General features: G+C 46.4%; 1 long non-coding RNA gene across 1 annotated transcript; it reads right to left on the reverse strand.

Moving 5' to 3' along the window:
* Positions 1–7,396: 7,396 nt before the first annotated feature.
* On the reverse strand, positions 7,397–23,066 carry LOC149326133 (uncharacterized). Its single transcript, XR_016286360.1, has 3 exons — positions 21,327–23,066; positions 8,272–12,045; positions 7,397–7,657 (listed from the first exon to the last, which is right to left on the reverse strand). It is a non-coding gene; the product is annotated as an uncharacterized LOC149326133 (long non-coding RNA).
* Positions 23,067–27,296: the final 4,230 nt, after the last annotated feature.

Genomic DNA, 27,296 nt, shown 5'->3' on the forward strand with positions numbered 1-27,296 from the left:
AGCCTCATAAAGACTTTTGAGGTGCATGGCTGTACACTCTCTTCTTTTCATGATTTCATCTAAGTCATTAGATACAAAGAGTTAATTAAATCTGTTTTTTGTTTGTGTCATTTGTGTGGGCTGCATGGTTTTATGCATCAGTGCAAGCACAAGTGTCTTTATGCTGGACAACTTGCTTTAAAGGGCAATGGTTGCCACACCTAGTCATCGTTATGCAATAACTTAACACAACGAAGCATTTTTGAGGGCCTCATTATATTTAGTCGCATTTTCATTGGCACCTGACTTCTCTTCCTTCTGTTTTATTTTGGGACCAACATGCGTGTGGCAAATAAACACTTTTTGTGACATGCCATTGTATATGGCCAAATGCTTTGTGATGTTGTGCTGTTGCTAATCTCACTGCAATTAACATTTCGAAACTGCCGTACCTGGTGTACCAGGCGGACAGTAGTAGCTGACATGTCTCCTATTTGTGTGTGTCAAGCTCAGTGGTAACTGACGAGGGAGGTGGTATATGTGAGCAATGTACCGGCTGGCTGGTGTGATGGCATAATGAAAAGATGTGAAAAGTGCTTGTGTCATACCCTTCTTTTGTCCTGTCCTGACACTGTTACTGTGTTTGTTGGTGTATCTTCAGCTTAGTGAGCAAGCTTTATTAGCTGGCCACAAACTTCAGTAAACTGTTGTTCCCCTGAATGCAGCCCCCTGAAATTAGGCATAAATATGTAACTGTATTCGCACCATTATATAAAGGGAAGTTTCAGTGTAGCTTGCTTTTCATTTTCTAATAGTGAATCGCCTTTAATTTTAATTATGTAGTCAAAATCTTGAGCACGTTTAGTCAGCATCCAAGATGGGCTTGATTTGTGGTCCTTTAAGAAAGAAGCTGGTCTTAAAAAAAATTGATGTCAGTCACAATTATGATTTTGGGAAGATGTGTTTTCCCCTGCAATTCCAAATATGGCATTTAATTGCTTGTTCACTGGTGTAATATGTTATGCAAGATTTTGGAGAGAAATCGTAAGAAAGTTTGCTGCAGGGAACTTGCTGAAGTGCGTGCCAATAGTTTGTCTTGACACCAAGGAATGCAGTAAGGGTAAAATTGTTCTCTTGCCTTTCGTAGAACTTGAGGTACAGAGTTTTGAAGTTGCCACTCTAGGAACAGGAATACAAAAGTTTTCTTCCCTCTTCTGAAGTGGCACATTCAGAATCCCTTAACTTGACTTCTATGGTAGGCATTTCAGTAAGTTCCCAGGGACAAAATTTCTTAAAGGCTTTTGGCAAAAAACTTACATATTTCATGAATACACAAGGAGTTATTTTATATGAAATTAAAAGACATAATTGGAATTGGCACACAAAAAAAATGTTTGTTGAAAATTTAAGAATACTGACTTCATTAATAATAAACTTTTCTTTTCTAAGACTAGCTTGCCCCCCTTAATGAGGAGTGCTTTCTTGTCTGGTTAATGTCTGCTGCCTTCAGAGACAGTGCGGGCGCTAGTGTACTTGTTACTTCCACATCATGCCATTACTTGCAACATTCATTATCCTGCTCAAAGTAAACTGACATTTTAGTTTTTTTTTGTAATGCCCAGAGAGTGGAAGATAAGAGTTCACAGTAAACAAGAAATTGCGAAGCCCACATTTGTTGATGCACAGTGAATTTCTTTCTAGGCAATATTTCAATTATTTCACTTCCATCAGTGCGTCAATCATATTTCAATGATCGTGTTTTGGTATTCGCTACAGTTCAGCTTCAGATTTTTGTTAATGTTAAAAATATGCTGGAATTCATTTTGAATTTCTTTGCTCTGAATGCTCATTCTTGACCAGAAATGCACTTTGCAGACAAAGGCAAAGGACATTTATATTCATTCCTGGGCATTCCTCTCGGCAAGAAAAGGCCGTTTTTCTAAATTTACTTGCTGAAAAATTTTACCATAGCACTGAATTTCTGAATTTAGTGGCGTACAGACTAACTTCATACAACGCTTCGCTTCTGGGCTCCGAACACGTTTAGCATGTCGAACTTTGTTCCACGTGTCGACTGCACAAAATCAACAGGTTGCACGAAACTGTTCAAAGGTCATGACAAGAGGTCGTATACACAGTCATAGCGAAAAATGGCAAAATGTGAAGAGAGCAAACAAAACACAAAGGCTGCCAGAAACAAGGAAAGCCAGAGCAGATGGCATACTGGGGGTAGACGGAAGAGATTGCTGCGTCATCGCACGCAGTAGCTAATAGCAGTCACACTATCCCCTGCATTCTCAAGGAGCGTGTGCTTCGCCCAGTTGCAGCCTCGAATTTGAGAGGTGGGAAACTCAAAACCCGCTCCACAAGGCCCCCAATCACATGCAAGCCACCCTTGACCAGGATGACGGCACTAGGTTCAGCAGCAGAACTGCTCTGCGTGAAGTTAGGGCATACTTTCAGAGCTTTCTTGTGGCTCAGGGGCTGCCGCAGATTGTTATACATTTCATTTGAAGTAGCTTCACAGCGGGTTAAGTGTTGATAATTACTGAAAAGCTAGTTGTTAACATGTACTGCCAAACGTATACTCTGTTTCATGCATCAGGTGCAATGCTGTCAAGGATAGCGCTCTGGTTTGCACTGCCTACATCCGTGATCAAAAAGTAGGATGTTACCTGCGGTAAGCAATAAGTAGTGAATTTTTTCCTGTATGTGTATTACATGACATATTTGTTAATTAAATGCGTACTTAGTGCTGATGGCACGTTTTTGCCTTCTGGTGTTTTAGGCCACTCGGCCACAAAACAAGCGCGGAGTAACTGTCCTGCCGTTATTTTTTCATGCAGACTACTTCCGTATCTTTTACAGAGTTGTACTTGATGTATGAAATGGAGTGAAACAAACAGGCACATGAGTGGGTGTGCAAGTCTTCTTTTCGGCACCGGATAAGCTAAAAAACTGTGCAAGAAGGTCAGCTCTACCGACAGTCAGGATAGGAACTGCACCATTAGGTGCCGGCAATGGTTTGTTGCATGCACAGAAAACATAGTGTACTCAATTCCTTTGCCCTGTGGACGAGCCTACGTTGGCCAGACTGGCAGATGTTTGAATTAAAGGCTCAGGGAGCACAACTATAATGTCACAGTTGCCTCTCAACAACTAGGCACGCATTGTTGTAACTGCCAACACTGCAAGCAACAAGGGCCTTCCTTTCAGCAGACCACAGCTCTGCGCAGATGTTCCAAAAAGACCGCAAGGGAAATTGTTGACGCTGGGGAAATCACAAAGCATAGAAAATTGTGTCAGCATACCTTCAGTACTGTTAAGTGACAAGGAGTGGCACTTCTTGGGCATAATGACGCAGTAGCGGTTGTTCAAAGACTGCCCATTCATGTGTTTACTAGTTGTTCAGTGTACAGTAATGCGTTTGTTTAGTTTGTGCAGTTGCTTTGCGTAGCACGTTGTTCGTTGCCACTATCAAGGAGGAGCCCAATGTATCGCCTGTACGTTTGCAGGGTTTTTCCTGCGTGCACTTATGCGTTGCTTTGCATAAATGTAGGCACATTGCATGGAAATAAACTAGTTGAAGTACGGTGCTTTGTGGTGTGTTTTCTGTCAGTCTACATCTGTTTCTTGTATGCCGGGAATCAATTGGAGACAGTTGGCTGTGATCTTTGATGGTTGCTATTGGTAAGGGCCTTTAATTGTAGGACCACCTTATGCAATTCATTCATCTGCCACAATCAATGCGACAATTTGTAAAGCATAAAGTTTTAGACACCAGGTTGTGATGACGTGCTCAAAAAAGCGCATAGCATGTTGCTCAATCTATAAAATCCGAGATGCCTCGACGTATGATGCAATCTGCTGTGGACTGTTTGCATCATAATAAGCACTGCAGTATACATGCACGTTTCACACTTGTCTTGTTCGGGATTTTGTGAGAATGCTTATGCACTAACGTGTGTGTCCAGGCTCATATACACCCAGTGATGCGTCAACGACGGTCCAGATCATCTGGTCCTGATCTGTGGGTGGAGCACAAGCCAGCTGACACTGTTTATGCCACATTTTATGCCGTCTTTTTTTTTAATTCGTTAGGGAGACGTGATTCTATCTGCAACTGGCGCAGCTCATGTGGTCTTCAGCGATGTGGAAGCGGTGAAGTATTTATCCTCAACTTGAAGTCGCATAAGGTTTATTAAACCGCCTGTACATCTGCATGCATCTATGGATGTGCAGCCTTTCTCAAAAGATTAGAGCCCAAGGGTCTTACTTCCAAGCCATGTAGTGGGGCTCTTCAGCTTCTGAGGGGTGAGGTCAAGAGCTCCTCTCACCTTCAAGAGACTTTGTAACGGTGAAGTTGCGTAACAAGCCACACAGCTGAATGAAACCCCCTGAGTGTACATACAGAGACAGCAGCCCCATGGTTCCAGAGAAAAGTGATGACTCTGGGGCAGCTCACTACCGACTGATATGTTTTGAAGCAGATGGCGCCTGCAGTATACAGTGAGCTCGATGAGTATGTTAGTCACTGATACAGTTTTTTCTTTGGGTGCAATGTGGTTGCTGCTTTCTTTCTGCTTTCCTTTGAAAAGATGCGCTTGCTCTTGATAATGATGGGGTGTGGCAGTATAATTCTTGTTCCTTTTTACCTCTTTCCTTCGCATTTAGATGGAGCGTTTGCTGTTGACTGTGCCATCAACACAGCAAACGAATTTGTCATTTTTCTCTAAACTAGGCATTGGCACATTCTCAAGATTCAATGTTGAATTCAGTATTGCCTGTTATTCAACTTGGGAATGAGACATTTGGTATTCTTGAATATTCCCATGTTGTGCATAACTGAGGACCCTAGTTTTTCATTATCCCGCAAAAATTGCAGGTTTCAGCTCTCTTCAAGGAGCTATGTATTAACAGCTACATTCTCTCTTATCTTTATGTTTTTGTTGTTGTGGATGTCAGTAGGAATGATAGAACTATGGGAGTTTGATTAATTGAACCGACCGAATTTTCTGAAGTTAGAATCTGGTAACAAACCAAGTTCCACTGGTGCCTTTCCAGGCTTGCTCCCCTATCTGCTCATAGTGCACCAAGCATGGCAGCTAGTGATGGTTGCTGTGACAGGGCTGGCAACAATATTACTCAGCGGGGCGTTTGCACACAAACACAGAAGTGGGCGACGCTTCCAGGACTCCCTGTTGACATGGACATCGTTGTACTCATTGGAACGTGGCTGAAATGGCCATAATGTTTTACTGCCAGCGATCCGCACGTTGATAATGGTTTTTAGAAAGGTGGAAAATGTTTTTTGTCACAGCACGGTATCAGCCAAACTGTGGCGGAAACTACTTTTTTAACCGAGGCATTGCATGAGCCACTACTTAAGCGGTTAGCCAATACACTGAAAGCTCGTTAATTTGAACCTCAATAATTAGAATTTGTGGATAATTCGAACTACACCACTTGGTCCAGCCAAGCTCCATAGAGATCTATGTATGAAAAAGCCTGTCCATTCCCAACAAACCAAAGGAGAGGAGCATGGCGAAGTAGCTTGGTTGCGATTGCTGTAACTACGTTATTAATGAGTCTTTCCAAAAACACTAGCAGGCACTGCAGAAACAGCATTGGGAGAATGCGAAAGCATTGACGCCTTCTCGGCACTCGTCGCCTCTCTTGGCTCCTAATTGCCTCTCATTGCTAATAAATGCCTCTCTTTATATTGCTCACACAACTGTCCATTTAATTGGCTTATCGATGACATATATATCACGTATCAATCGCGTATAAGTTGCTTATCGATCACTTGTCAGTTAATTATCGATCACTTATCAGTTACTCGTCCATCACTTATCAGTTACTCATGAATTACTTATCACTTATCAATCACTTATCGGTTACTCGTCGATCACGTATCGATCTCTCATCGATTGCATAATCATCTGACTGAGGGAATCTGCAATTTTTCCAATTCCACCGCGGTTCATTCAAATTTCGCGCCGCGCGTTGGCTAGAAGGAAAGGTGACTGTCGGGGGCGTGGTCGGGGGACGCCTACACTGCGCAGTCATAAATATTGGCTGTGGCTCAGCTAAGGTTAAGCCTGGATATCTCGAAGCGAAAAGTTGCGGCGAGGGGGGGGGGGGGAGCCGCGCGTGTAGTGAATATGGTGCTGCCTTAGAAGGTTGCTTTAGAGACATGTACTGTGGTGTGCATTCCTTTCGGGTGTACACCAAGGTCATTTCATTTGGTTCGGGTATCCACCGGGGTATGAGAGAGACAGGCGTCGTTTCCTTTCCTTAAAGGGGCTGTGAAACACTGCTTGGGGGGATACCGGCTATACCTCAGGTGGATTCTTTATGTCACACAGATGCTGACTCAAAAAGAATTACAGGAATCGATGCACAGGAACGGGAGTTATTCGATGAAGAAATTTCAAAATACAAGCAAAGAAAACGCTGCCCTCAACTCGATTTTGACGGGGCTTCCCACTCCTATTTCGCTCTCCCAATGACGGCACGTCGCGGAAGTTTGCACTCCACGGTTGCCTGCTCTCTGTAACTCGTTCTTGCTGAAACTGGCAGCGTCGTTTCCATGCCAGAGCCCCTGGTGGTGTATTTTTATCTTACTTGCTTTGCAGGGCTTTTATCAAAGACAAACAAGTTGTTTTTGTTGGTCTAATATAAAACGCAGACAGGTGACAAAATGTTTATCTGTTTATTCACACATTTTGCAGTATATTTACTGTTTGTACAATCATCAAGCTGAAACCCGCCACTGTGTGGGGTCACCATCAGAGCCATGAATTTGTTTTTGGGAGGACATTAAAATATTAAAAAAACGGAATATACGCGGTATTACCGACGCTAGTAGCGACATTGCAACTTACTGTATGCGATCAACAGGCAAAATAGTCAACTAAGATAGTGTTTCTGGGCCCCTTTAAAACCAATTTTCTTTTCATTTTCCTTTCCTTATGGCGCGGTTCGGGTCTCCACCGAAATATGAGTTTCCTGGTGCACTGCTTGTCTTTTATTTATTTTTTATTTGTGCCGCGTGTAACGTCACTCCTTTCGGGTGTACACTAAGATATGAGAGACAGGCATTTCCTTTCCTTAAAACCAATTTTCATTTCATTTTCCTTAAGGCCCTTACAGCGCGGTTCGGGTATTCACCGAAATATGAGAGGGACAGGCACCGTTTGCTGTCCTTAAAACCAATTTTCTTTTAATTTCCCTTCCCTTAAAGGTGCGCTGCAACGTAGATAAAGTATGGGGTCTTTATTCTTTCCCAAGCAACCACCGATATCCTTCGGACGGCCGACAGAGGTCTGTTTCGGATGTTCTGTACGTCCGCTGAACTGCAAACAGCCGGCAGACGTCCATCGGCCTTCCGAAAGGTGGCCAAAGGTATACGGTTCGCCCGCCGACGGACGTCCAGTTGAGTACGTCCATTGGCGGATCTTTCTCGAATATTCGCATATATGGTGCATGCGTGCCTTTTTCACTCCGCGCGATGCAATAAAACCAAAAACAATTTGATGCGTAGCACGCATATTTTATTGTGGTTGATGATACATCAGCAGAGCAATGGGTTATGTTAGGAAAGTTTCTTAAATGTGACTCTTCAAATGTGGCAAGCTTGGGACACACATCCGTAATCTTCCCACCCACAGGATTTCTGAAATAAAATGAACGCGGCAAACATCAGTCATGTGAAACAAATGGCACAATGCAGCAGCCCAAGTAAAAACATTGGAACCAATTAATAGAAGTGTTTAATGCTGCAAGTATAACAGACAATGCACTTTAACAAACACCTCAATAAGTATAAGGCAATAACAGCTCTCACGTTTCCACACCATATTTGACAATGTATCTGTTCTTTATTCTCATGGGCCTTAGGGCACTAACCTACGCAGCACTGTATGCGACTGTGCACAGAAAGCCGCAAAGCTTCCGTTGCGAACCACTGCGAACTACACGTACTTCCTATGTTCTGCCTTTCGCGCGTTGTCACTCTTTATATAGGCCCAGTGAACCTAGTGATGCCTTAAAAATTAACAAGATGCGAAAATACTCCATCCCGCAACTTTGAAGAGGAGTGGGAATTAGCCGCGCGAGTTGAGGGCTCCCGCAGCTGTGTGATGTAGGCTCCCGAGAGCGTGAGAACAGCACACACTTGTGGAAGCCATCTCCTCGCGCTTACTGCTCCCACTGTCCTGTGAACGAATGTTGTATGAGCATGCTGCATTGTCCTAGAAGCAAGTTCCAAGAAGTGTACTGGATACATACCTGCAATCACATGTGCACTAAGCTTTCTTTAAACCAAGGTCGGCGCAGTACGGGATTCCGGTGTTGCAGAAGAGCTTCAGGCGCTTCCCGTATCTTTCGGAATTGCTTAAGTTACATACTACTTTCGTCCACAGACCGAACAAAGCCACACATTATAATAACAGAGCTATAAAGCTCTGCGCGACAACATTACGCGACAAATCAACAAAGCGCTACGGAGCCGTACTGATGGATTGGAGTGGACTGACCGCGAACTGACATCTATGATGATGGTGATAGCAGAATGCACGGGAGTTTTGATACGAATGGTTTGAATGGCAAGTTTAGCTAGCAAAACGGCGGACATGTCGCGCAACTCCACTAATTTGGAGAAGTTTTATAAATATATAACTAGTCATTGAGTTCTTGCAAAATTCTGCAACACCTGCTTCTCCTCGTAGATAAATTTAGCTCGTTGGCGGCTCTTGCACTGCAGGTAGGAGTGGAATCGCACCAATTTACAAACGTCTTCGCGTCAAACCCTCCAACTGATGCAAATAAAACAGTATACATGCACGAAAGACGCGAATTTTCTGTGAAATAAAAAAACATCCATACTCATTGCCAAGGAAAATACTCGTCCTTACATCCTTCGGACGTACACCTCGACTCTCATGCGGATATACAAAAGTGAACACTATCTGTACGTCCGGCGGATGTACGAATACGGATATCCGAAATCGGATTGTGTTCATACGTCCGATGGACGTCCGATCTCGGCAAAGGACGTTCGGATCTAGCTCGTACATCCGACGGATATCTGTGGTTGCTTGGGTTTGTATATGCAGAGTAAGGGACATTGTGAGTCCTGAACGCGCAATGAGATCACCGAAAGCATAATATTTGATATTTTAATCTTCGCTAGAAATGCGTTTTTTGAGCCGTTGGTGTCGCAGCGCGGCGGCCATTTGCGGCAGCGGAAATGACGTGGCATCCAGATAGGGCGCTGCCTTTCTCATTGGTTGGGCTATTCTAGTACACTCTAGTCGGGCGTCCAGTTTGCATATTGTTCATTTATACTTGCGAAATGGATCCAAAATATTATGTCTCTGAGTACTGAAAGCTTTTCGCATGCCACAAAAACTAGAAAGAAGCAGGGAAAGCGAACGAAAACCAACAAGAATACAGCTAGGGGCGACACTTTCAATTCCGCTTCAAACCTTCGTGGCGGCCAGCGCTGTTCAAAAAACGTTGGCTCAAACCAGAAAGCGCGCGCGTCGAGACCGGCCGTGACCATACCAAGACGGCAGTGAAAAAAAAGCCAGTCGACACACCTTGCCCAAAATTGTGAAGAGAAAGGCCGGACAGGAGACGGGAGTCGAGTTTGGGGGGGAGGGGAGCTACTGCCGACAGCCTTCCAGTCCGACTAAAAAAGAAACTTCGGGGAGCTTCCTTTGTTGTTAGTCACCCATGCCCTGACTACGGCGTCGCGTACACGGGGGAAAGACGCCGTCAAAATGCGCGGCTGTCTACAGCCAACAATCTCTAGAGGGTGTTGCTACAGCCCCGACAAAGCAACAACTGCATGCACGCTTCCGCTGCGTGTGCGCTAGGCGCGGTTCTGATTGGTAGCGCCCAATCTCGATACTGGGTGAGTGAAATGGGCGAGTGAAATGCGTTTTCGTCAAATTTTCATGCTCCGATTTCAATAATTCTTTTTGCTCTGGTCTCTGGAAGCATGATGAATCTATTTAATGATATAACTGGTACCCAGGAAAGCATCGCAGTGCCCCTTTAAGGCGCGGTTGGGGTGTCCACTGAGATATGACACTTTCCTGGAGCATTGTCTGTTGCTTCTTGTTCTCCTTCCATGACGAGTATCTGCGCCTATTCCAAGGTAGATATACCATGATAGCGAAGGCTCCATAGACGCCCATTGGTCCAAAAAATGTCGGCTCATGGGGCACTCCAGCGCCCCTATTTTGCGGGGCAATCTACGCATGAGTGACGTTGAATGACCTCCCTTTTCCCGCGAATTATAAATCAGTTTTTTTGTAGAATCCGCATTTTCGAGACCGCGTCCCTTGGAGGTTGTTGCCTTTCAACGCGCGCCAACTTTTTCCAGTCAATTCTGTTCGAGTTCCTGCTAGTTATGTCTCTATTTATGAGCAATTGGAAACCCAATGAATGTAGCTGGCAAAGAAGGCAGCGTAGAAAGGCAGCAACCCTAGACACAGGCTAGGCATGCATAATTCGCAGCGCAAATACTGATGCAAGTACCTTTACAAGTACTTGGTCTCTGAGTATAGCAAGGTATGATCCACAAAGCACTGGCTCATGTGCACAGTTCACAACAGAGTGTACGGCAAGTATCGTTTTCATATTGTGACGAAGACGAAGCTGGCAGTGGCGCGGGACGGAGCGCCCGCGCTAGACCAGCGGCCATTGAATCATCTCATAGCCATCGTTCACCACGTCTCATTCTTCGGCTGGCCGCCACGTTGGTGTGAGGTGCTGGGGTCCCTTCATCGCCATCCTGGTCACGGAGCTTCGGCGTCCTGGGCCTGCCGTAGACGTCGGCCGTGAGTACCTGGTCAGCGCCGCACGGCCGTTCCCCAGCCCGCCCCACCTGAACCGACCTCGACGCTCACCCCAGCCCCGTCCCCCGCCCGGACCATACTCCACGACGACCCAAGACCCGGCGGACCCAAGACCGCACCGACCCAAGACCCCACTGACCCAAACGTGAAGACACCGTCCCCCTGCCTCTGCCGTTCGGTGCGTCCAGAGACCTCGGCCGTCAGCTCCTGGCACCCTACGGGCCGGATGCTTCGTGGACCGGCCGGAACTCATTCTCTCATCTTTCTCATCGCGGCGGCCAGCACTGCACCATCTTCAACATATTGTTCGATCCTTCACTCAAGACCATCGCCATTTCGCCGTCTGTTCGTCACCGATCGGGACGATCGCTCGGAGGCCCCGGGTAGTGTGACGAAGACGAAGCTGGCAGTGGCGCGGGACGGAGCGCCCGCGCTAGGCCAGCGGCCATTAAATCATCTCATAGCCATCGTTCACCACGTCTCATTCTTCGGCTGGCCGCCACGTAACAATATTGATGGTTTATTACATCAACCAAATGAATATAGTGATAAAGCACACAATCAGAAACGCATGTCACATGCAGCACAAACAGTAGCACTGTTTAAGTTGGCTAATCATGTCAATGGACCAAGCGCAGACAGGAAAAAGCCCTGAAGTGCTACAAATGTTGCCAGTTGGAAGATTTAAATGTACAGAAAACATGCTATGACAACTTCAATTTAGATAAAAAATGACATCAAATAGGTGCCCCAAGATACACATGGGGCATAGAGCACTGACACTACTCTTCACATTTCATTTCTTCAACTGAAAGAATACAGCAGCTATGTTTACACCTGCATGACAATATTAAAAGCAAGTTTTAGCATCAACAAACCTGCTCAACGCTAGAGCATTACAACATACGTAGGGCCTGCGCACAAACTCGAGACCAGCTGCTTCTTGTCGCTAACCGCAGTATTTGAAGCAATTCTATTCAAACTAAAACATACATGAGATGCAGTTTACAGTGAAGTACAAGGACATTCAATAAAGCCAGTCCTTCATCTAGTAGGCACGGCATCGTGACGCAGCCATCCTGGCCACAGATACGCAGACGGTGCGAAGTGCTTGGAACAAACCCTCAGGTCTCGCAACTGGCACGGCGTCTTCTCCAAGCTGAGGTTGCGGCAGAACTGCATCCACGTTTCGCACCTGGAAATGATGCAGTGTGCACGTTATACAACTGCAACCAAATGAATACCATACGCTCGAAATGTCAATACGCCATGATTCCTTTCACCTAAATGCAGTACATTATATTTTAACTGTGGCAGTAAATGCTCGCGTCAAGACTCCGTGCCTCATTGTGCGGTTACACTCGCCAGATACCACGCGGCTAGCTGTTTTTCTATGCTCAAAGAGTGAGGAAAGAGAAGCAGCAAAAGTAGTTTAAAACTACTTTGACGGTCATGTAATGTGTAGAACGGCAATAACTACTGCTGACCGAATTCAGTTAAGGCATCGTCAAGGCGGCGCACATACACGTGGTTGAGTTTCGATACTTCAATTGCGTTGCGAGAGGATCCTCAAATTGGCTTCGCGGGGTTGAAAAACCTATTAATGTCATGCTCATAGCAGTTAGGCAGCAAGATGCTTTTAAATTGGCCTTGCGGCCAGTAGAGGGCTCGTGGTTGAGCCCGATATCAAGTTCACGTTGGCGACAGTCGGCTGCACGAAAAGACAAACGGTGGGCCTTTTTCGCACTGCAAGTGCGTGCCCTGCGGTTTACTTAAATATCCCCGATAACATGAAGCCAAGTACGCATTAAACGGCTACAGCTACGAAACAGACGCAAAAATTCCGACAAAAGCACATCTACAGCAGACAATGGCAAGAGCTCACCTGTGAAAGTACAGACAGGTACAGTGGGAAGCGGTGTAGTAAGACACCGATGGTACAGTCCATCAAGCGGCCGTGGTACAGTCCACACTGCCGCAATGTGCCACGGAGCAAAATTTATTCACATGACGCGAGCTCATCTTGAAATGAAGAGCTAAAGGATTCAAACGAACACTGCGAGCGTGACACAACGACGGGAAAAGGTTTCGCACTGGCCGTAGACCGAAGGAAACGATAGAACCAATAAAACTGCTGCAGCGGTGCGGCGGGGTGCAAATCTAACCAAACAGTGACAGAGAAGCGACGAGCAAGGACGACAAAAACTTCTCGAAAGGGCCATTTGGAGACCGGCGAGCTTAATTTACACTATAGTGAACTAGATTAATTTACACGCTTTCCCAGGCGCGCCATTGCAGACAGCTGAAGATAAACCGCTTCGTAAGCTCCCGCGGCCACTGTGGCCGGGTACCGAAACAAGGCCTGCAAAGTCGCGCTGCAAATGCACCGCACGCTCATAAACAAAGGGCGCAAGAAGAGCGTTGCAAAAAAATTACAAAATTCGGTGTAATATGTTTTGCTGAAATAATTTACCTATTTTATAAAGCGTGGGATTAAAATATTCATTTCTTTTTGTTGTTTTATACCATTTTTATCTGTACTTCTGAATTTCTTTATATAAGTGAGTGAGTGAAGAAACTTTATTTCCGCCAGAATAAGACCCGTGCCCCTCCGGGTCCGCACGCAGGCGTCCGGGGAGGGGCAGCGTCGCAGCTGGAAGACTAGCAACGGTATAGTCGCGCAGCTTCTGCTGCCAGGCGGGTAGCGTATCGTTGTATGCTAAGGTCGGCACTTCTGAGTATGGTCTCCCATTCCTCTGCATTATTGATTCTGCCATATCCTGGGGCACTGGGGCATCTCCATAGTATATGTGTTCGAGTGTAGCGGTATGCCCGCAGATCTCGCACACCTCTGCATCCTCCCTCGTGTCACCTCCTGTCCAGCTCCTCCAGAGCGGGGATGCGAAGTTTCTAGCTTGGAGTCTTCTCCAGTCATAGGCCTCAGCCGAGCTAAGCGATCTAGCCGGATAGATCCTTTTGTTCTTTTTCTGAATGTCTGTGATGCTATTAAAGGTATTGGTTTCCTCTTTAGTGCTGAATTCGTATGAGGTGTGCACGGCTCCCCGGGGTAAAGAGGAGCGGGCGAGCCTGTGGGCGGCCTCGTTTCCAACCAGACCCGAGTGGGCTGGGGTCCAGATAATTAGAATATTGTGGGCTGGGATAAAGTCTTTTAGATATTTAGCCGCCATTTCGCGGATGCGTCCCTTGCTGTAATTTCTAATTGCGGCTTTGCAGTCGCTTAATTACTACGTATTTGGTACCTGGCTGAGTTAGAGCGATCGCTATTGCAACCTCCTCCGCCACAAGGGGTTTTAAGTTAAGGTGTCTTACAACGCGTAACGTTCTGCCTGAGTCCCCGACGGCTACGGAGACGGTGTCTCGTGCCTACCGCGGCATCAGCGTAGGCCACGGTTCCCCGTGGCATCTTGCCTAGCTTAGCAGCCAGCTGTGCGACCCTGCTTTTCCTGCTGCCTTTGTCGTGGATGGGATGCATGTTTCTAGGTATGGGAGCGATAATAAGATGCTCTCTTATTTCTCTTCCCAGATCTGTTCTGGTGTTCACTGTGCTATCTACGGTTGCCCATTTCGCTGGCTCTAGGTATTTCCTTCCTGCGGGTGTGGATGTTAGCCTTTCGATTTGCGATGTTCTAACCGCTTCAGTCAGTTCTCTCCAATTGTTATGCAGGCCCATTTTCTCCAGTATATCATTGGACGTGGAAATGGGCAGCCCTAGCGCTCGTTTGACACATTTTCTGATGATTGTGTCTAATGCCTTTTCTTCGGTTTTGTTTATTTTCAGGAATGGGGTTGCGTAGCATATCCTGCTAACGATGAAGGCCTGCGTGAGTCTTAGTTTGCTGGACTCTGAGAGTCCTTCCCCCCTTCTAGATACCTTTCTGAAGGCTCTGACGACAAGTTCAGCTTGCGCTTTCAGCTTGTCTAGCGTACTTTTGTTTTTCCTTTTCTGTTAATATACATGCCTAGGATTCTTATTTCCTCGACAATTGGTATCGTTCTATTTTCAAGTGTAACCTCGATTGCCGGTATCCTTTGACTGTGCGTGCTGATTGCTACAAATAGCTCCGACTTTTGCGGAGAGCAGCTGAGACCCACGCATTTCGCACGCTCGTTAATGATATCCGCTGCCTTCTGTAGCTTTTCTTTCATTTGTGATTCGCCTCCTTTGTTTAGCCAGACATTTACATCATCTGCGTAGAGGCTGATGTTTAAGCCTTCTATCTCTCTAAGCTTGCGGGGAAGGTCCCTCATTACCAGATTAAAGAGAAATGGGGAGAGGACAGCCCCTTGTAGGGTTCCTCTGCATCCCATGGGGAACTCATCGGATGTGATGCCCTGAAAGGTAATGATAGCTGTCCTGTCCCTTAGGAACGATCGGATGTAGTTATAGGTGTTTTTTTTCCTACAGCTATCTCATTTAGCCCATCAAGGATGGCGTTATGGCTGACATTGTCAAAGGCTTGCTTAAGATCTATACCTAAGATCGCCTTCAGGTTGCCGAGGTCCAGCTGATCTACTATATCTGCATAGAGTCTTAGCATTGTATCTTGGGTGGTGAGCCCAGGCCTAAATCCGACCATTTCATCTGGCCAGAGGCCGTTATCCTCCATGTATTTGGTCAGTCTAGTCAGGATGACCTTCTCAAGCAGTTTCCCTACACATGATGTTAGTGAGATCGGCCTGAAGTTCTCCAAGCTCGGAGGTTTGCCCTGCTTGTGTATAAGCGTGATCTTGGCCTTCTTCCACTCTTCGGGGACAGCGCCTGCTTTCCACACTTGGTTGAGATACCTAGTGAGGCTATTTATTGATTCTTCATCCAGATTTCTCAACATTCTGTTTTCTACTCTGTCGAGCCCCGGGGCTGACCTTCGTTTTAGCTTCAGCAGTTCCATCCTGACCTCTGCTCTTAATATGGGGGCATCCAACTCCTCATTTGGTTGTCCCTTATAGTCGTCATATTTAGCGGCCCCATGGGGAGAAATATACAGTGACTTGAGCGTGTCAATAAGTTGCTCATCTGTGCCATTAAACTTATACCTAGCTTTTATTTGCTCAGTTCTCATAGCAGTCTTAGATTTATTTGGGTCTATAAGAAATTTGAGCAACTGCCATGTACTAGATTTTCCCATGCTTTTCTCCATTTCCTCGCATCTATTATCCCATCTCTGAGATTCCAACTGTCGAGCATACCTTTCTAATTCTACATTGTGTCTAGCTATTTCCCTCCTTAGGTTTCTGTTCCACCTTTGGCGTTTCAGCTGGTTATTTAGCTGTTCCTTCCTTTTGTACATGCTGAAGAGCCTGCTGTCCATTCTATCTTGGGAGTCATCTACCTGAACCTCCTCAGTTGCTCTTTCTACATGCTCAAGCAGCGTTGCCGTCCAGTTCTGGATACAGGTTATGTCACTATGCTCATGTTCTTCTCTGATAGCTCTGAATTTATACCAATCCGTAAGCTTCTCTTGCCTGTAGGTTGTAGGTTTCACGCTGACTTTTCTGCTGAGCTCGAGCTCCAGCAGAAAGTGATCGCTACCCAAATCTTCCTGTCGGTTCCGCCATTTCACAATACCAGCATTCCTACATAGCGTAAGGTCGGGAGATGTGTCCGCTGTAACGCTGTTATCAGTCCTCGTGGGACAGGAGATGTCATTGGCTATGTAGAAATTGGATGCTACTATATCATCCAGTAGGGCTTGACCCTTGGCGTTGTTGCTTACGTAACCCCATTCCTGGTGCCGGGCGTTGAAATTGCCCATTATGATCAGGGGGTTTTTGCCCGCGAGTTTAGCTGCCCTTCTGAATATGGGGCCAAATTTTACTTTCATCTTTTTTGGTGGGCTGTAAATATTTAGAAGGAATATGCTACCCCTAGTCTTTTTTCCAGTTAAAATTTCTACGCATACTGTCTCCGTCTCCTGGTTTCCAATATGTCGTGTTGGATTACCGCGATGTTGCTTTTAACATACGTTACTACATTGGTGTCGTTGCCATCCTTAGCAGCGTACCCCTTATATCCCGATATATTCCAGTTCCCTCCCGTCTCCTGCATTGCAATTGCTAAAGGCGGGTAGTCCTGGCTGAGGATGTACTGTTGCAATAGCGATCGTTTCCTGGCAAGATGGCGGCAGTTCCATTGCCATATTTTCGACGTGCTATTGGCTATCAATTTGGATGTTAACATTACAGGCCTGGCCTATGACTTGGATGTGCCTCGTCAGCTGTTCGAGTTGTCTGCACACTACCGACTCGAGGTTCTCTAGTCTAGCGCCGAGGATGGCCCCGTGCTGTTCGAGCTCTTCGAATGACTTCTCCATTTTTTCATTTTCCTTTGCTACTATCCTTTTAATTTGGCTCTCAACTGTTATCGTTTCATCCTGCTTTCGTTTGGCAGGCCTAACTTGGTCTACGCTCATCTCTGCAGAGATGTTTTCAGCAGAGTCGCTGAGGTCACCTGCTTTGCGGATTGACATCGGGGTGGCTGGTCTGAGTAGCGGTTGCGGCTTTTTCAACTGCTGAAATTGCTGCGCAAGTTCATGAATTGCCTCGGAAATTTTATCTATTTTCTCATTTAGTAGCCGTATGGCTGCTGTGTTCTCATCTACTCGCGCTTCTAGCGTTTTACTTGGGTTGGAGACCACACCCGCGAAGCTAACCGACCTACCTGCTACCGGCGCCTCGCCTGGCGGTGTCTTCTTCCCCGGGAACTTGGTCTTCTCCGCCCATGAGTTTTGTCCTGATTCCCTTTGGGATCGAGGTGGTGCCTCTCTGCTCCTGCTTCTGGATTGCGAGGCACTCCTGGGTCGAGATGTGCCGTTAGAGGACCTTACATCTCCGCTCGTCCTTTGGTGGGGACTTGCTTTTTATTTGTGGTCTGCCCCTGACTTGCCCTTGCTTCTGGTTCCTTACCTCAGCATCTTTGGCGATCTTTGCCGCCTGACGCACTTTGATGATGTGGGGTGTCGGGTAGAGATTTTTACACCGGTTGTCTCCCAGCACATGGTTCTTTCCACATAGCAAGCATTTGGGCTCACAGGTGTGGCCCTCTTCAGGATTGCTGGCTCTGCATCCCCGGCATCGGACTTTGGTGGTGTCAGGGCACACGTCCGAGCGGTGCCCGAGCTCTCCGCAGGCATAACATACATCTAACTTCTTTCTATATAGGTTGCAGCGATAGGCTACGCCGAAAAACCACACCTCCCTTGGTGCCTCGGGACCCTCGAAGAGGATCAAGATGGTCTTTGACTTCTTTCCTAATCTTCTTGCCCCTCGGATGTCCTCGTTTTCTTGGAGGCCCTCGTGAATATCTTGTGTTGTCAGGCTGAGCGGGATGTCGTAGATGACCCCTTTTCCGCCTTCCGGCATGGCCGCATGAGCAGTAGCTTCGACTGCCTGCTGTCCCACTCTGAGACTTGTAATCCTTTCGTATTTTTCAGCTCGTTCCAGCGACGGGGTCACGATGAGCAGAGACTGGTTCTTGACATTCACGATAAACTTGTCTTCCGGGAGGACTGTCAGGCCAGCCGCCTCCACCAAAATCTTTCTTAGGAAGGGTCCAGCTTTCTTCATCAGCTGATCTGCACCGCCTTTGGGGCGAAGGACCACGCGGTGCATCTCTCCGGATATCTTCGATCTAATTCTGCCAACGGATCTCTCCGCAATCGCTCTTCCTTCTTTTTTATAGGGCTTGGCACGCCCCTTCTCTTCCGCTTCGGGCATATTTGCCCTTTCCTCCACGTATTTGCGCCCCTGGCGGCGAAACCAGGTGCCTGTGGCTTCCTGTTGGTCGGTAATGGCATCATTTCCCTGTTCTTGGCTTATTTCGGGCGGTCTGGCCACCCTGGCTGGTTTCCGGGTACCAGTCCATGATGTCACGGCACTTCCGGTCGCCCCGGCGGAGGCGCCGCTTGGAGGCTAGGCCTGACGAGGCCAAGCGTTCCGGCGTGGGTGCCCGAACTTTTTAAGAATCACAGAAAACGAACAGGTGGTCCTACCTCGAAGCGGGTGGGCTTCCCGAGTTCCTCGCACGTTCCCGGACCTCGTCCGACCAAAATTTTGGGTGAATTGGCAATATTTCCGCCGATATAGCCATCCAAAGCGGAGCTCGGACCTCGCTTCTTCTCGACGCGTCAGAACGCCAGCTAAGTGTTTTGCAGCCCCGTAAATTGTAAATTGGTTTTTTGAGGAAAGGAAATGGCGCAGTATCTGTCTCGCATATATCGGCGGACACCTGAACCGCGCCGTAAGGGAAGGGAGGAGTGAAAGAAGAAAGAGGTGCCTTAGTGGAGGTCTCAGGAATAATTTCGACCACCTGGGGATCTTTAACGTGCACTGACATCGCACAGCACACGGGCGCCTCTTGCGTTTCGCATCCATCGAAACGCGGCCTCCGCGGTCGGATTCGAACCCAGGTACTCGGGCTCGATAGACGAGCGCCTTACCACTGAGCCACCGCGGCGGGTATCCCCGCTAAAACGTTTTAGGGCCCAGCCCATTGAGAATCTATGCCCAGCATTCGCCGCCATTCCACATCCGCCTTGCAAACAGTTCTACCGCCCACTCAGGTTTGGCAAGGGTACGACGTGCTTGCCGAGTGACCTATTCTCCTTTCACTTTGCTTCCTTCATTATACGGTAGCTCAGAATATGAGATAAGACACACTTAGGTCCACATTAATGGAAATGGAAAAGTATCCGAAACGGTTGGCATATGGCTATAACCACTGCTTTGCGAAGGTGCCACATTTTCAAACACGCAATATGGCGCTACATAGTTGAAAATTTTTTGAGAGAACATATTTACTTGCGCAAATATATTAGTGCGTAAATAATACTCTTATTCAAAGCGATCATGTGTACAGATCTCTTAAAACATGCGTGCGCAAATGCATCTTTAAAGCCTTTGCACATGTTTTACAACACCTTTAAGTATGTTTCTGTTCGCTAGCCGCTGCAGCCGGCCAAGCCCAGTGTTGCCCACCTCCGTTCCCGACAAATCCAATGTTTCCCGCCCGTTCGCAACCGGTGGTGGTGAAAACATTTAATCGGAATTAAGGGACAGGGTCTGTGGGAAAGGGCATGCGGTGGACACCTCAGTGGAGGGACGAGAGCGGGAGTCATTATAAGAAAGAGAGAAAACATTTAATAGGAAGGGACAAAGGTATGCCATCGAGAAAGGGTATGCCTTGGACGACACAGCCGCGCCGTAAGCGGAGGGGAGAAGGCTGTAGTCAATGTAAGAGAGGGAAGGGAGCCTTAATACAGGGTTCCAGAATAATTTCGGCCCCTTGGGGATTTTTAATGCGCACTGACATGTGGCACAGCGCAGTTTTCGCCATCTGCACGAGGCCATCCTTGAAGAGCGAGACCGCAACGCGGACGCTGTCCAGTGAAATGGTGCAAGCGGGTGCTTTTGTGGCTGCACGCAAGATGGGGGGGCAGAAGTGATTCGTTGGTGCTGAATCCCTTTCACGGAGGTTCTGACAGCTGTGTAGCGTGAGTAGAGTCTGCACGGGGGGCTGAGTGCAGCTGGGGAAATCCGGAATTAATCTTTTTGAGCGTCGATCCTGACAGCTCCACTTAGACACTTGCGTGGCTCTGTCTTTCCACCTTGGCGGAGATGCCATATATTGCCAGATTGTAACTTAAGGCAATGCATAAGGAGGGCTGATGCAGGTGAATACAAATTTCTTTCACTGTGAACATTTCACTGTAGTTTGTTTGTCCAGTATGCTGTACATTATAGCTTTCTTCATTCTTCCAGCGTACGTGTTTCTGGATATAATACTGGTAATTGCTATAAGTGTGCTCTGATATCTCAGCTGGTGGCATACATCTTTTTGTCTTGGTATTCAGGTTCGATTTTTTTTTCTTTACATATCCAGACCTTCTGGCTATAAAAACTTTAGAGCGGGCTACAGGCATATTCTCCGCATGATTTGTTCCTCAGAGGAGGAAGGATTTATTGGCAGGGGAATGTCACGCAGTATCAATTAATTGCCAAATGTGGCATGTGACAGTCATTCAAACTAGTACAAGCATAGGTCTTGCACGGTACGTGGTTTCAATGTATACACCTGATGTAGAGAGACTATGCAAATATTTTACAAGGTAACATGTAACAAATATAAAGGGAATTTCTGATGTGGTTTGTAGAAAGTGCTTATTGAGAAGTCATTCTTTCTTTTTTACTCTAATACAAAGACTGTTAAGGCCTGCGTTACTTTTTATCTTGAAAGAAAACAGTGCAGAAACAATAAACTCTCCTGTGATTCTCCTCTTGTTACTAATCAGTTTTTCCAGCTTTCTTTCATGACGCACCCATCCACCCAAACTGCTGTCCAACTGCGTTACTTCAATTTATTTTATGTGTGGAAGAATCTTCACTTCAGTGTATTAGTATGACTTAATTCATAGTGCAAGCATGCAGTTTGTAGATGGCAGGAGGCTAGAAAGTGCTTACTTTGGGAAGGCCTTCTCAATTCGTGTTCATTTGCTTTGGCACCATTCTACAGTTCTTGATACTGCAGTGCTCTTTGTCAGGGTATGTTGCAGCAGACTGGGCTAGTATGAGACAATGCGTGGCCTTCCAGGTGCTCTATATATGTAGAAGTTTTTTGGCACTGTAAAACACAAAAAGAAGTAGGGGGCACACTTTGTAGCTGCAGATTAGTCCTGATGTAGTGTACTGCTTGGGATGCAACTCATTGAGGTTCTGCTATACCAAATTGTTTTTACCAACCACACAGCCTCGTTGTGGCCGCATTGTAACTGTTTCATTTTTCAAAACTCTTCTGGAAATTTTTTTGCATTTCATCTCAAAAATATTCTCTGATGACATGCGTGTGAACACTTTTATTTTGTATAGTATTAGTTTATTTCTTCAAAAACTAATCAGTCCCTCTAGTGTACTGAATCCTGCAGGTGAAAAAAACTCAGTATTCAAAATTTCTTACCTCCAGGAGATGACTGGCTGCAGAAACAGCTAGTAACAGAGTAATTGATGGTAGCAGTGATCCTTAAGTTTTGTGCCCTTTCATAACTACCTCCACAAGCTGTGGCACACTCGATGACAGAAAGCTGTCTCTCCATTTCCTGAAACTAGTGAATTGCTACTGTCATGTGTTCACAACGAAGTATCTCTGCTGGAAGCTTCGTTTTCACCATGGTGTCATACATTTAGTGCAGATGTAAGCCTCCACTTCATCAGGACGCAGACATAAAACAATTCAATGTTGGGAAAACCCACTTTCATCGCTTAATAATCGTAGTTCTGGCTTTTTTGAAGTTCTGGTATTTTTTTTTTAATTTTAAAAGCTGCTCATATGGTCGAAAGCATTTCACTGGTGCAAGAAAGTGGCACATTGTCACATGTGAGTCATGGTGCAAGTTAAGACTGGAATGATTAGAAGGTGCACAACTTGCTATGTGGGCTTGGACCTGCAAAAGCTGGAAGCCTAGTGGCAGCAAAAAACGAGATGCTTGTTTGGTAGTCATTTAATTAAGTAGCCTATCTTGAACCTAAGCACTATAATGTGTGTCATCCATCATACTTTTTCCTCAATGGATAGATATCACAATTATTTAAACAACTTTCCTCAAGTACCTTGGCAGTTAAATAACAAGATATTCAGCATGTCTTAGTCTGAAACAAAGTGGTCATTTTCTCCATGCCAAAATAGACTGGGCAAGGGCAATCATGATACACTTGTACAGCGCTTGTCTTACTTGTTCTTGTACTATACTTTTTAGTACCCGAACGTTTACCACACAGTGCACATACTCACCCAGGCTTAAATCTTGCTGGAGCAGAAGCTTCAAAACAGTGCCTGCCTATTATAAAGCCCTTGCGAAACAAACGTGGCTTGTATATGAGCCTTCTTTATGTGCAGATGACATCCGGTGGCACTGAGAGCCTCATTCTGCCCTGCAAAGCTTAAAGAGACTATGGCTACAATGAAAAGGGCATTGTGTACCCAGAGATTTGAGTGTGCTGAGAAAAAACCAGTCACACAAGACGACGGACAAGAAGAGAGTACACACCACAACGACTGTTGTGGTGTGTAGGCATTTGCCGTCTGTCCATGATGTTGTGGCTGCGGAGCGTGTGCTGCTCCGTCACACGTAGGCACACACCAGTTGCAAGGGAAAAACAAACATGAAGTAGGCCCTCATTTGCTCGCACTGGATTTGAGTGTGTTGACCGTAGGTCACCATCTCACCTGGACAGGCTGAAAGCCTCATTGGGCGAGAGTCACAATGAGTAGGCATTTGCCGTCTGTCCATGATGTTGTGGCTGCGGAGCGTGTGCTGCTCCGTCACACGTAGGCACACACCAGTTGCAAGGGAAAAACAAACATGAAGTAGGCCCTCATTTGCTCGCATTGGATTGGAAAACATTTATAGTCAGCATCAAGCCCTATGCGGGCACTATACTGGAAGGCTTCGAGCCCGTGGCTCTCGGCGACCTTGTGAGCCAACTCAGTGGCCCGTACTTGCGTCAACAGGTCTGAGTTGGCCAGTATAGCCTCCCACCACTGCAGAGAAGGGACTGGTGGTAGGTCCACTGGTGGCGGCACCTTTTTGCAGCTCCATAAAATGTGATCATATCCGGCTATCGCGCCGCATTCTTTGCAAGTTGGATTGTATTGCACTGGGTGCATGAGTGCTAGTTCCTACGGGCTAAAGAAGGCTCGTGTCTGGTGCCAACGCCACATTACCTCCTGCCTTTTGTCGAGCTTCTTGTCTGGTAGCAGATATATCCTCCTTTCCAGTTTAAAATGATTAGTGTCGTGAACGGATATGAAGGCATCTCTCGTGAAACTTGGGGACTGAGCCCAACTCATTGCTCGGCTGACATAACCTCGAGTTGTACTGTGAGCCAACTCATTTCCCGAGTCTGCCGCCTCAGTGGCTCAGTGGTTATGGCGCTCGGCTGCTGACCCGAAAGACACGGCTTTGATCCCATCAGCGGAGGTGAAATCCTAGAGGCCCGTGTACAGTGCATTGTCAATACACGTTAAGAAACCCCAGGTGGTCGAACTCCGCGGAGGCCTTCAGTATGGCGTCCCTCATAGCCATAACGAAAGTTGCGGTAGTGCTGACTTGAGTGACTGTACTACGGTGCAGCCATCTAATCCACACCTTTGTGATGCAGGCGACCTTCCTTGTGTCTGCCAGCTTGCTGCTGCCGACTTTGGCATGCTTGTCAGCCTGGGCGTCAGCGGTGTGCACAGTGCCGTGCACCGGAAACGGACGGGGCTTTTGCTGCCTACCGCCTGTCAGCTGCTCGTGCCCACTGAATGTGCCGCCACAGGAGCTACATTTGCCGGATATTATCGCTACATCACTGGCCACACAGGAGCTCTGCAGCTGCTTTGTTGTATAGGTGCTCATAGCAACCTTGAATTAACAGAAAAACTGGGTAAATCTGCCCCTTTGTACTCGCTTTAAAACAAATGCATAGCTTCGTGGTTAATTTGAGTAACTTAGTGGATGCCACTGGCACCTTTGGGAAAAGCCATTCTAAGGCTGTACTAGTAAGCATAAGTGAAGGTTATCAGTTTGTATGAGCTGACTGCAGTTCTGCATGGACTGGTTGTCCTTGTGATGCCTTTGTGTTTCTGAAAGATGGTTGCATTATGTGCGCTTCAAATAGAAAACTTGCCCCCATTGCTGGTCCTGAAAGCAACTTCACAATTCCAGACTACCTAATGGCCTGTAAGATTATCTATTAGATTATTTTTTTTTTCAGTTACACGCCTTATTTGTTAAACATAAAGAAATAAGCTACTAGGTTCTCTATCAACATTTTCTCTGAGGATGCCTTAAAAATATCTTTGAATCATGAAGGGGCCCGTGTTGTCAACGAGACGTAGTTTTAGTGCACTGGGGCTCATAGTGGCCATTCACCGCATTTAGTTATTGCGCATTTGTATATCTGTCTGTCTGAAGCTGGTTTTGTGGCAGGCTGGCTGCTCACCTGCCAACACTGGAAATACATTAGAACTTGGCTAAAATGGTTCAGTGTTTGATTCTTTCTTTTTAGGTGGTGCCTTTTTGCGAGAAGCGTAAACGAGAAGCTTCATTTGTCCAGGAAGCTGCCCTATTTGCCAGTGACAATGCCCACAATGTGTACATCCTTCCTGTCGCCGCCCCTAATTGCATGCAAATATGACCACTGTTTAAAGCCGCAGACAGTGCTTCTGTCAAACAAGCACCTAAAAATAAAATTTACTTTGCTGATCCACTGCCTTGAGTGGGGCCTTTGTGCACGTTGCAAGTTTCACATATGGTCCGTCCTGTGGAAAATTGACGAAAGCAGCATGCTTGTGGAGTTTAACACTCCAAAGCAGTACGTATGAATTCTATGGTGCTATTTCTCTAATTAATGGTTACATGAGGAGTATGTCAGGTGTAACCTGGTGTCTAATAACACCAACAGTTGTGTGCTGTTAAGTTTGCCCTACCCGTGACTGAATGGGCTTCAGGTGTGAACAAAGTTGTTATTAGATAGAATATTAAAATGGAATTTTTTGATGTGGGAACACACCTGTATGAGATGGTATACTCATCTGGCAACCATGAAAATACAAACAACAGCAATTTATAATGTGCAATTTTCAAGTGCTGAGATGATTAAAAGAAATCGGCACTGAAAGGACATTGGTTATATATGTCGAAATTATATGAAGCCGTAGTTTGTCATTAATAAAATACAGGAACGTGAGCACCATGACCATGAAAGGGTATGGCAATTAATCCAATACAAGACGAAGCGGCGTCACGGTGCACATGGTATCTTGTTTGTCAGGCAGTATGTCAAGCTTGCAGAATCTGAGCGAAGTCGAAAAGAGAATATTGCCAAGGATGAACAAACAAAACATTGACCCATATGAGTCAACTCCGGATAAACGCAGTCGCGACAGCCAAAGTGATGACGAGAGTAGCGATGATCCCAACGATTTCCGCTATGCGGCGACAAACATGGCAGTGCCCTTCGAAGCCGGACCCCTCGCTTTGGACTGAATTCTCGTTGTTGCTGCCTTTTTCAGTTCGTTCACTGGCCATAAATGGGGCATCGGTCTTTCGCTTCGTGTCACCTCACCTATAAGAAAACGTATAAGTGATATATCTGCTTTATTTTTTTTAAATTAGAGTGACGATTCTGCCGCTTCTAGGCTTAAGAGGAGAGTCCGTTTGTTTGCAGTAATGCTTCCCGTCCTTACAACCAGATGACGCCACTATAGGCTGAGTTTATTTTTGCGTCTGTGTTAGCATACACGGAACTAAAGTGGGAATGCGCCTTCGTTTAGTGCACATAAGCGTGCATACGCTTATGGTACGTATACAGCGTCGATTTATCTCTTTTCTCACCGTATCTGTGTAAGCCGCGAGCGGCGACGTGGTGTGCAAAAGTGAGAAACAGCGGCGCGGCGGTTCCGCCTTGCCGGGCGTCAACAGATGAGAACAGGTCCTAGTTATTGCGGCGAGCGAATCCACTTCGCTCACCGGATTTTTGGACAATTGTGAACGCGCCCTTATAGCAGACACAGAGACTGAAGCACCAATGCATGCGTAGCGGCGATGTTGGTGAGGCCCTTCTTTTTTGAAAAACACTTAAAAATATGATTAAGCAAAGTTAAACTATAAATATTCATGTTATTTACAGAAAAAGTGAGTGGTCTGCCTTCTACAGTTTACTAGAACAAAACGTACCTATCTGTGACATTGGGGCTTACTAACGGTACATAGTATATTCACTTATGCTTCAAAGCAATGTGCAACCAGAGAGAGAGAGAGAGAGTGTGTGTGTGTGTGTGTGTGTGAGTGAGTGTGTGTGTGTGGACATCACCCATGAAACTCATATTATGCCATCATCAGCCTTCATTCGCACTTTCCCCTGTGTGGAGTAGCAGGCCAGGGCCATGTTATCACCGGCCGACCTCTCCACCTTTTCCTCTCAGTAAAATTCCTTTCTCTCTCTACCAAAAAAAGTGTACCACATGCTGCAACAAAAAGAACGTTTGGGGTCGCCACGATGCACTTTTGCGTGACTTGTAGCGCCAAATTAAAATATATATTCCTGCCTAAACCAGGAGCAGTACCCTCGTTATTGACGTTATCGGGTGCCAACTACCAGACTATGCCATTATTTACACACTCTTCTCCATGAATAGACCGACCCTTTAAACCGCCACGATGGCATGGCCGTGGTGTCAGTAGACGCAGACACTGCTCTCGGTAGAATGGCACTTTTTGTGGTGCTGTAGGCCAATGTACATAGCTTAGTGTGGGAAGAGGGGTCAGATCGAGTGCAGACCAAGAAGCAACTATCTCGAGCTATCAGCGAAACACGAAGGAGGGAAAGGGCGAAAGCGATATGGCAAGTGATAACGCTCGTAAATTTCCAATAGAAACAGACCAGCAAAAA

Source organism: Amblyomma mixtum, chromosome 10 (assembly GCF_055824585.1).
Source record: "Amblyomma mixtum isolate Tamu chromosome 10, ASM5582458v1, whole genome shotgun sequence".
Lineage (NCBI taxonomy): Eukaryota > Metazoa > Arthropoda > Arachnida > Ixodida > Ixodidae > Amblyomma > Amblyomma mixtum.